Here is an 11,343-nt window from a genome sequence, read left to right on the forward strand (position 1 = left end):
TACCCAGTGAGATATATAGACATGCCTCACTGAGGTGTGTAGGGATAGTTTCCTGAGATGTTTAGGGACTGACCTTGATGTGGGTAGAGAGGGTTACCTTTGTTGTGTATGAGGGTACACTCAGGTGTGTAGAGAGTGCCCTCTATGGTTGGTAGCATGTGGCCTCTGAGCTGTGTAAAGAGGACTCTATGAGTTGTGTAGGAGGGTTCCATGATGTGTGTCATAGGACAATTTAACGTGTGTGGATGTGCAACTGATGTGAATTGGGAGGGCACACAGTAGTGCAGAGGAAAGGTGCTTTGTGATGTGTGGTAATGGCTCAGTGAGTTGTGTTTGTAGGGTCTTTTGATGGAAGAAACGAACTCTGAGAGATGAGTAGAGAGGGCAAATTGATGTAGAAGGGAGAAAAATGAGATTAGGGTATTGGTTGTGTGTAGGTTTAGGGTTCAGGGTCAAGGTCATGATCATGGACAGTATCATGGTCAGGGAGGGCCCTCTGTTTTATGTAGGGAGGGCTTGTAGTTAGAGTTAGGGTTAGGTTTATAGCTAGGTTCAGGATCAGGGTCAGCATTTGTGGTGTACATAGAAGGCATATGTCGTGAGTCAAAAGTGTTCTCTGATGTGTGCATTGAAGACCATCTGAGGTGCATAGATAGGGTATTTGTGGTATGTAGAGAGGATATGTAAAGCAGTATAGTCATCAGAAGGGCTTTAAAAAAGTATAGTTTGTATTCAGTGAGGTATGTAAGATGTCTCTCTGAGGTGTGTAGACATTTATTTTAGGTGATTAGAGAGTGCTTTTATTTACGTGCATGGAGGATACTCTAAGGTGTGTAGGGATGGCTCTCTGAGTTTAGTAATGCATGATATTTTAGCTGTGTAGAGTACACTATGAGGTGTGTAGGAGAACTCTATGACATGTCAGAGGGCTATTAGACATGTGTGGGTGGTCCAACTGTGAGGGGACGAGAGGGCTCACACAGGTCTAAAGAGTATTTACTGAAATGATTAGAAAGAACTCTAGTGAGATCTGCTTGGGAACCATTTCAGTTGAGCAGAGAAAGCTCTATAAGATGAGTATGGAGAACAAATTCATATAGAAAGGGAGGCATTATGAGGTGTGTAGTGGTGTACATATAGGATTCACTGAGATGAGTAGGGAGGGCTCTCTGAGATTTGTTGTGTAGGTTCCCTGAGGTGTTTAGTGAAGACTCATTGATATGCATAGGGATGACACACTGATATGTGAAAGGAAGTCTCTCATGGGTCTGCAGGGTGGTCCCTATTAGGTATGCAGAAGAATCTCTGAGGGGTGTAAGAGGGCTTTTGCCCATGTAGAAGTGCTATCTCAGTTGTGTATTGAGGGCCCTGTAAAGTAAATATGGAGATCCATCTGATATAAGAAGGAGAAAACCCTGTGGTTGAAGGTTTCTTTTAGGATAGTAGTGGAATCCCTCACGTGTTTAGATAAGGCACTGGGAGATGAGTAGGGAGAGTTTTTATTGAATATTGAGGTCTACCTGAGAAGTGTGGGTAGGGTTTGCTGAGGTGTGTAGCATGAGCATCCTGAGGTTTTGAATTAACATTTCTTTGGCATTTTTAGGGATTACTCTCTAGTGTATATAAGGACGGCTTTCTGAGTTCTTTAGGGTTTGCACAATGAAGTTTGGAGGGCATGCCCCTATGGTGTGTATGGATGGGATTTAGAGTTGTGTAGGAAGGGTTCTTAATGTGAATGGGGAGGAAATCCTTACATGTATAGGGAGGTATGTTTGAGGCATATAGGAATTTTCTCCGAGCTGTGCAAGTGAATTCTTTTTATTGTGGAAGGAGGACTCTATGAGATATTATGGGAGGGGTCTCTGAGGGGTGTAAGAGGGCTTTTTGAGGTTCGTAGAAGGACTAATTGACATGAGTGTGAGTGCTCAATTAAGTAAGTAATGGTATTTTTGGTGTATGTGGAAGGCCAGTCAAAAGGGATTTCTGAAGAGTGTATTCAGGGTTTTATGAGGCTAATAGAAAGGTTCACTCAGATGTTTAGAAGGGCGTGAAAAGGAATATTGTATGTACTCACTTATATGTATAGGGATATGTCTATTTCAGGTATGTAGGACTTCTCTTGAGACATATGTTGGGAACATTATTCAATGTGTCAGGAGGGCACTCAGATGTGTAGGGAGGCTTCTGTGATTTTTGTATTGGGATGATTCTGACCTGAGAAGGGAGGGTTACTTTTTGATTTAAGGTTAGTTTTTGAGGCTAGGGCTTGGATTAGGGTTATATTTAGACTTAGTATTAGAATTAGGGGGTTAGTGTTAGAGTTAGAGGGTTAAGGTTCCGTTCAGTGTTGGTGTCCAAATCAGTATTTGCAATGTAAATGGGAAGGCTTCTGTTTTGTATTTAAATGGCTCTCTGAATTGTTGTAATGACTCCATGGTGTATTATGAGGTTTCTCTGAGGTGAGTACACAGACTCTCTGAGGTGATTAGGGAAGGCTTCCAAAAAAAACCCATAGTGAGTACTTCACTGATGTGTGTATGGACAGTTCTTCAGATGTGTAGTGAAGGTATTCTTTGATGTGTCAGCAAGAAACTAAGATGTGTGTACAGAGGGTCCTCTGAGGTTTTTAGGGAGTAGCCTCTGAGCTGTGTTGATAGGGTACTATTATGTGAGTCAGTGGGCTCCTTTACATATGTGGGAGTGCCCCCTGAGATGAGTCCAGAGGATTCACAAAGGTGAATCAAGAAGGTGCATTGTAATGTGTAGAAAGGGCTCACTGAATTGTGTTTCAAGGGTCATTTGAGAGGAGTAGTCAGGAACTTGTGAGATGAGTAGGGAGAATAAAGTGATAAATGAGGACAGGCACTATTATGTTAGGCTTAGGGTCAGGATTTAGGGTCAGGTTCATGTTCATGGTCAGTGTCAGTGTCAGGGAGAGCTCTCTGGTATGTAAGGAGGGCTGAAGTTTAGGCTTAAATTATGGTTAGTGTCAAGCTCAGGGTCAGGTTCAGTATCTGCAATTTATAGGGAAGGCCTCTGTGGTGAGTCAACAGTGCTCTAGGAGATGTATATTGAGGACTTTCTGTCATCAGTACATAGACTCTCTGAGGTTTTTATAGTGCACTTGCAAAGAAGTTCAGTTAGTAGAACTGGTTTGCAATGGAATCTAATTTGTACAAACTATGATATGTAAGGACATCCCTCTGAAGTGTGTAGGAAATGCATTTGAGTTAAGTAGAACCTACTTTCTTTGATGTCTAAGGAGGTTACTCTGAGATTATTTGGGATGTGCTTTAGGTTGGTAGCATGTGACTGTGGAGAGAGGGAACTGTGACATATGTAAGAGGGCTCCACAAAATGGATTTGAGATCTCTTAGGGGTGTGTGGGAGGGTTTCCTGAGGTGAGTTTGGAGGGCTCATAGAGGTGCAAAGAGAGGGTGCTCTGTGAATTGTAGAAAGGCCTTAATAAGTAGTGTTTGGTGGCCTTTTAAGGTAAGGCACGAGAGCTCTGTGATATGAGTAGGGAGAAAACACTGATGAAGAAGGGAAAGTTCTATGAGGTTAAGGTTAAGGTTACCATTAGGATCAGTAATGTGTCAAGGTCAGGGTCATGGTCACTGTAAATGTCAGCATTCTCTGTGTTATGTATGATGGGCTTAGTGTTAGGGTTAGACATATGGTTGGGTTCTGGTTTGGGGTCAGTATTTTGAATGCACAGGGAAGACCTCTGTTGTGAATTGAAAGGGCTCCCTTAGGCATGTATTGAGGGTTTTCTGAGGAGAGTAGATTGGCTTTATAAGGGATTTAGAGAGTACTTGAAATGAAGTGTAGTTAGTAAAGAGGGTTATTAAAATAGTCTAATTTGTTCTTGCTGAGGTGTGTAGGGAAGTATCTCTGAGGTATGTAGAGACTGGTGTTGAAGTAAGTAGGAAGAGTTTTCTTTGATGTGAATGAAGGTTACTTTGAGGTGTGTGGAGAGAACTCTGAGGTTGGTAGCTTGCAGTCTCTGATCTGTTTAGAGGATCTTCTATAAGGTTCATAGAGGAGATCTTTGATGTGTGTCAGAGGTCTCTACGATGTTTGTGGGTGATCCTTCTGGGATGAATTGGGAGGTGCCACTTAGCTGTATAAAGAATATATAAGGAAATGAATAGAGAGGATTCAGTGTGTTGTTTCTGAAAAGCCTCTTTAGATGAGTAGTGAGAACTCTGTAAGAGAAGTACAGAAGAAAAACTGATGTAGAAAGGAGGGCCTTATGAAGTGTGAAGGGGGGCCTATGTCACATGTAGGTCAGTCTTGCTGAGATGTGTATGGAAGACACTCTGGGTTTTGTGGTGTAGGCTCTCTGAGTTGTATAGTGAAGGCTCATTTAAATGCATAAGGATGGTATTCTGATGTGTGTTGGAGGGTTCTCACTGGTGTGTAGGGAGTTTTGTATTAGATATGCCAAGGAATCTATGGGGATGTAAGTGGGCATTATGACTGAGTAGAAATGTTAACACAGTTATGGAGGGAGGACCTCCTGAAGTGAATAGTGAGATCTCTGATAAGTGTAGGGAGAATACACTGTGTTTTGATGGGAGGGTTTTTTGAGGATAATATAAGAAATCTCTGAAGTGTTTGTGAGGGCTTTCAATTCAGGATGATGGGGACTCTCTTAGGTATGTATATGCAGCACCTAGACATGAATAGGGAGAGTTTTGGATAGAAGTGAGATAAATCTGTTTTGTGTTTGTAGCACTGGTTGAGGTTGGTAGCATGGGAATTCTGAGGTTTGAATTAACATCTCTGTTGTGTTTATAGAAAGTGTTTGCTGGAATGTATATGGAGAGCTATCTGAGGTGTTTGGGTGTTGCTCAATAAATTGTGGAGAAGGCATCTCTTAGCTGTGTATGGATGGTACTTTGAGGTGTGTAGAAAGGGCTCTTGATGTGAGTAGGACTGGGATTACTTAGATGTGTAGGGGAATGAATTTGTGGTGTGTAGGAAATGTTCTCTGGGGTGTTAAAACAGGTTCTCTTTGTGTAGGGAGGTCTCTCTGATGTATGTAGGGAGGGCCTTCTGAAATGCATAGGGAAGATTTATAAGGTTTGTCAGTAAACTTCTTGCTATGAGAGAGAGGGCTCATATAACTGAATAAATAGGGCTTTTGCAATGTATAGGAAAGACCTCTGAGGTGAGTGGAAATAGCTGTCTGAGATGTGTAGTAGGGCTCTCTGAGGTGAGTAGAAATTCTCTCTGAGGTGTTTAAAGAGCACCACATAGAAGTATAGTTAGTAATTATAGTTAGGAATATAATTTTTCCTCAGTAAGGTATATATAGATGTCTCCCTGAGGTTGTCTACACAAGTATGTACTACATTGATATAGGATGGTTTCCACTGATGTTTATGGAGCATAATATAGAGTGGTCTCTAAGATTGGTAGTGTGCAGCTGCTGAGCTGTGTAAGGAGGGCTATATGATGCTTTCCCTAGGGCTTCTTTTTTTCTGTGGGAGGGCCCCCTGAAGTGAGTTGGGCTGGCTCACAGAGTTGCACAGTGTGTGTGCACTGGAGATTGTAGAAAGAACTCAGTGAGCTGTGTTTGGAGGGCCATTTGAGGTGAGTAGTAAGAGTGGTGAGATGAGTAGGGAGAAAAAACTGGCGTAGAGGGGAAAGCACTATGAAGTTAGGGTTAGGTTAGGCCTAGGGCTAGGGTTTAGGTCAGGGTCAAGTCATGGTCAGTTTCAGGGTCAGGGAGGACTCTGTGGCATGTAGGGAGGACTTCAGTTTATGATTAGTGTTAGGGTTAGGTTCAGAGTAAGAGTCAGTATTTATGGTGTATGGGGAAGGCCATGGTGGAGTGTCAAAATTTTTCTCTGAGGTGTGCATATTGAGGCTTCTGTGGGGTGAGTATATAGACTCTTTGAGGTATTATAGAGGGCTTGCAAAGAAACATTGTTTCTTCTTGCAAACAAATAAGGTTTTACTCACTGAGTTATGTAGGGACTTCTCTGATGTGTGTAGAAACTGCTCTAGGTTTGAGTATGGAGGGTACATTTTGTTGTGTATGAAGGTTAAACTTAGGTGTGTAGAGGCATCTCTCTGAAGTTGGTAGCATGTGTTCTCTGAGCTTCATGGACTTTATGAGGTGCACAGGATGTTTTTATGATGTGTGTTAGAGAGCTACAAGAAGTGTGTGTGAGGGTCCTTTCAGTTGATTTGGGAGGACTCACTCAGATGTATAGATAGGGTGCACTGAGTTCAGTAGAAAGGGCTCAGTTACTTGTGTTTGTATGGTTTTCTGATGTGAGTAGTGAGAGCTCTGTTAGATGAATAAGGAGGACAGATTGATGTAGAAAGGAGGGTCCCATGAAGTTTGGAAGTGGAGTCCGTATGGTCTGAAGTTAGGAATCATGGAGATGTTTAGGCAGGACTCTGAGTTTTGCCATATAGTTTAATTGAGGTGTGTTGTGAGGGCTAATTGAAATTCAGAGGGATAGCACTCTGATGTGTGTTTGGAGGACTCTCAGAGGTGTGTAGGGATGTCTATATTAGGTGGGCAGAGGGATCTATAAGGGATGTAGGAGGCCTGTTTGACAAAGTAGACATTTTATCTCAGTTATGTAGGGAGGGACTTCTACAGTGAATAGTAAGATCTCTGACATGAGTAGCAAGAATAAACTCAGGTGTTGTGAAAGGAATATTTTAGGATAGAAGAGAAAAACTGTGAGGTGTTTTTGTAGGACACTCAGAAGAGTATCTTGAGGATTCTCTTAGGTTTGTAGTTTTGGTTCCTGGAGGTAAATATGGAGAGCATTTTGGCTAGTTTTGAGGACTACAAGAGATGTATATGTAGGGTATTTAAAGATTTGTTGAAGGGCATTCTGAAGTTCGTATTGAAGCCTCTCTGAGATGTGTAGAGAGGATTGTTGAATGAGGTGTATAAGGTGGGTGCTCATTAGAAAAAATTAAGAGTTAACTTAGGTGTGTATTTATGGACACCTTGGATGAGTAAGGATAGATCTATGAGATAAATAAGGACAAACTGAAGTTTGAAAGAGGGCTCTATGAGGTATGTAACCTGGCCCTCTGAATAGTAAAATTATGGCATTCTGTGATGTGTAGTGGCATGGTGTGTGTTGTGTAGCAACAGTTTTCTGGTCCCAACAATGATACAGTGAATGATAAATAATATGTATAGGAAATGTATCTAAGGTGTATGGATGACCTTCTGAATTCTGTAGAAAGGGCACTTGATATGAGTAGGTAGGGCTCAGAGCTGTGTGGAGAGGTGACTGCTATGTGTGTAGGAAGTGTTCACTGAAGTGTGAAGGGAAAGTTATCTGAGATTTGTAGTGCAGATGATTTGAGGTGTGTACAGAGGCCACTATTAAGTGTGCAGGAGTGATCTATGAGGGGTGTAGAAGGGCTTTTGTCTGCATAGAAGAGCACTCTGTTGTGTAGTTAGGGTCTCAGAAATGAAGAATGAATTCTATGTGATATGACTAGGTAGAACACAATGAGATATAATGGAGTATTTTTTGAGTATAATAGGGGGAATCCCTACATTGTTTAGGAAGGCCACTCAACAGTGTATCCAGAGTCATCTCTGAGGTGTGTCAGGCCAACCATCAGAAGTGAGTAGAGAGGGCAATTTGGTGAGTAGTAAGTTGTATCTGAGTTGTGTAGTAGGGTGTGTTGTTTGTATCATGGGAATTCAATGTTTGAATTAACATCTCAATGGAATTTATAGGGAGTACTCTCTGGGGTGTATAGGAAAGACATTCTGAGTTGATTAAGTGCAGCTCAATAAAGTGTGGAGGCAGTATCCCTATGGGGTATATGAATGTGAACTTGAGGTGTGTATAAAAAGCTCTTAGTATTAGTAGGGAGTTATTATTTAGACGTGTAGGGAAGTGAGTTTGAGGTGCAAAGGAAAGATTCTCTGAGGTGTTAAGTGGGTTCTCATTTTTATGTAGGGTGGGCTCTATAACATTTCAGGGGGCTTTCCGAAGGGTGTAGGAGGGCTTTATGAGGTTTTTAGGAAGGCTTATTGATGACAGTGTAAGTGTTCACTTAAGTGAACAAAAGGGTAATTTGCAGTGTATAGGAAAGTTCTCTGTGGTAAGTCAAAAGTTTCCTCAAGTGTGTATTGCAAGATCTCTGATGTGAGTAGAAAGACTCTCTAAGGTATTTAGAGAAGACTTGATAAGTAGTAGAGTTACTAGGGCTTGTGAAGTGCGACTTTGTACTCACTCAAATATGTAGTTATGTCTCTCTGAGGTGTGGGGGGAATGATGTAAGGTTGTGTTCTTTTAAAGAACAGTATCACAGCTTGATCAACAGCAAATTCAATGAGTCACAAATATGAGACAAAAATATAAATACACACAGACAAAAACTTTGAGGTTCTGGTACTATCTAAATGGGAATCTGAGTGGAGGGCTAGACTCTACTCACTTCCAATGGCCTGTCCTGTTTCACCTCCACTTTTCTTGGGAACTATTGCCAGAGTTGTTGGTCCCAACATTGATACAGTACTTCTAGTCTTGCAAAAGGCCCCTACTAGGGACTTTCCCGAGTAACAATCATCCAAAGTTAAGTAGACAACAAGAACTCATGGCTCTGGACTTGCTGTCTCAATGCAAGTTTATCTGGAATGTTGGTGCCTAGCTACTAGGGTTCAAAGTTCTGTGTGTTTTACTGCCAAGGAAGTGAGGTCACTTCCTTGGTGACTCCATACCAATCCCTTTCTCACACAAGATAATTCTAATGGCCCACTGAGGTGCAGATTCCTCCCATCTTCCCTTGACATATATACAAGTGGACATTGTTACACCAACACACCCTGGATATTGTCCCCAGACTGTCTCAGGTATAGCCAAATCACCTGTTTTGGAAAGAGAGTTTGGATCACAACAATTTCCTCCTTCTGGCCATGGGGGTGGTCCTGAAGAAGGTATTATGCCTTACAAGTCCTGAATACCTTTTCCATTAATTCTCCTGGGATTATTCTAGTGTATGTTTTTGAAGTTGTCATCAGGTGTAGAAGGCCATTTATATATGTACTCCTTGGGAACCCTAATGTTTGAGTCATATGTAATGCAACAAAATATAGAAAACACAACTCAGAAAGGAGAGGGATAAGGGATGACACAACTCTACCATGATGTGAGTCCAACAGTGAAAGAGGGGAAATCAAATTCTACCTTGTCCTTGTTTCTACTCTGGCCCCACTGGAAGTTTGTCATGACTGATTTTCAGAGATAAACTCCCTGTGCCATAGATCTTCAAATGCTTCCTGTGAAATTTAGAATTGCTTCAATATTTCTTCTCATTTTATGATATAGGTACACTACAAGAGATCACTGGCACCAGAGAATTCTATTGTCCACAACCTATAGATTCCCCATGTAAGTGAATCCACATCAGCACCTGGTTTGAAAGAAAAATAAATCAACAAAAGCCATGGTATTTCACATCTAAGATATAGTCATCAGAAGTCTCATTTCTTTGTCTACATAGTCCCATAGCAGTGGCACTGCTATAATTCCAGAGATTTTTTGGAAAAGTTTGGGTGGCAGCAGGAAAAGTTCCAGGAACCACATTAAATAGCAAGGTACTGGCATTTCTGTTTCCATTTCTAAATGCCCCACATAGATGAAAATATTTTGGTTATAAAATTCATGAATGCAACTTTTATCAAGAAGAAATAGTGGTGTGAAGTTGCCAAAAATTTGCTCAATACCATGGTCATAAACATGGGAGAGAAATTCTCTTTCTATATTTCTTTAGGGAATGTCTGCATTGCTTCTTTCAGGGTTGCAGCAAGTCATCAGGTGACAGCTTGCAGGGTTGTCATCAGGTATAGAAGTTCATTTATATATGTACTCCTTGGGAACCCTAATGTTTGAGTCATATGTAATGCAACAAAATATAGAAAACACAACACAGAAAGGAGAGGGATAAGGGATGACACAACTCTACCATGATTTCTGTGTCTGTAGTTGAAGACAGTTTCTTTCAATTCTTATAACTAAAATTTGGAAAGAAGACCCCAGCATCAGAACAGAGAACCAACTCAGAAGGCAATATTTATTCAATAACTAAGGTTACTAGAGTAGAGAGAAAGACTGAGAGTTCAGTTTTGAAAAATGGAAATGGATGAGGCAACCACTTTCTTCAGGGGATAGTCACTAATCTAATGCAGGTTCACTGAGTGCCCCATGCCCACTTTTGAAGGATCACAAGAAGCTGATGTCCTTCTCTTCTATTAAGAAACATTAAAAATTATCAAATCATCTCAAAGGATTAGAACCATTTTGCTTGCGCACACAGAACTAATTGGCTTCTTATTACCTTCCCACAAAGGTGAGAGTTTGATGCTGGACCACTGGCTTGGAAAGATTTGAATATCAATACTCATATGAGCAATCACCCCTGTGGTATGGTTCCCAGGATAGAGCATTGCTGAATGCTTCTGTGTTCCTTCAAATTTAATAGGGAATAACAAATGCGGAGGATCACCACAAGGAAGACCTGCAACTCTGAATGGTGCTGAATTTGGTAAGCCCTGAGCCACCAGTGAAATTGAAAAAAGAAAATAATACCTGTTTTTTAAGCTGGTAAAAATCAAAGTCATGGAAAATTCTCCCCTCTTATCTCCTCCTCCTCTAGGTATTCATTTTATGACATTATGGTATTATGTGATATCTTTCCCTATCCACTAAGTTTCTTCAGGAAGGTGAAAGAGCCCTGTATGAGCTTTGGCAGGCCTGATAGGACCATGAAATGAGCAGAAGTTCAGTCAGTTTCCGAGTCCCTGTAAAAAGCCTTTACGCTAACAAGGTCAGCTAGTGATAATTTCTCTTCATTGACCACTTTTTGAAAATGTCTAAAATTTTATTTTCTGGGATTGTTGCTTAATTCTCCAGAATAGGAGAAAAAAGAAATCACAGAAAAGGGGTGGTGGATCCTGAGTTCCAGAGGGATTTGATTCCACTGGAAACAGATTCACTGTCTTAACAAAGAAGTCCCAGAAAAAAGTATATCAATAAAGCCTACCTGAGTGTTAGTACCTTGTCTCTAATACATCTTTCTACCAATATCTTCAACATGGTTCTGTACCCAGTTGTCTAAGTCCTGACTTTCACACTCTGAAGCACAGCATCACCACATCCAAACACTGAGGCACCAAGCTCTGAGAGCTGTGCCATTCCCTTTCCAAGAATAACATCTAAGACAAAGGTGTAATATGCCAAACTCTCAATAGAAAAGTTACAAGAACGTACATTCTTTTAAAATTATGATTTTTCTGACAGCTAGACCAACATAGAAAAAATAAAAATTTTGAAGTGATAT

Source organism: Sciurus carolinensis, unplaced genomic scaffold (genome assembly GCF_902686445.1).
Source record: "Sciurus carolinensis unplaced genomic scaffold, mSciCar1.2, whole genome shotgun sequence".
In the NCBI taxonomy this organism is placed as follows: Eukaryota; Metazoa; Chordata; class Mammalia; order Rodentia; family Sciuridae; genus Sciurus; species Sciurus carolinensis.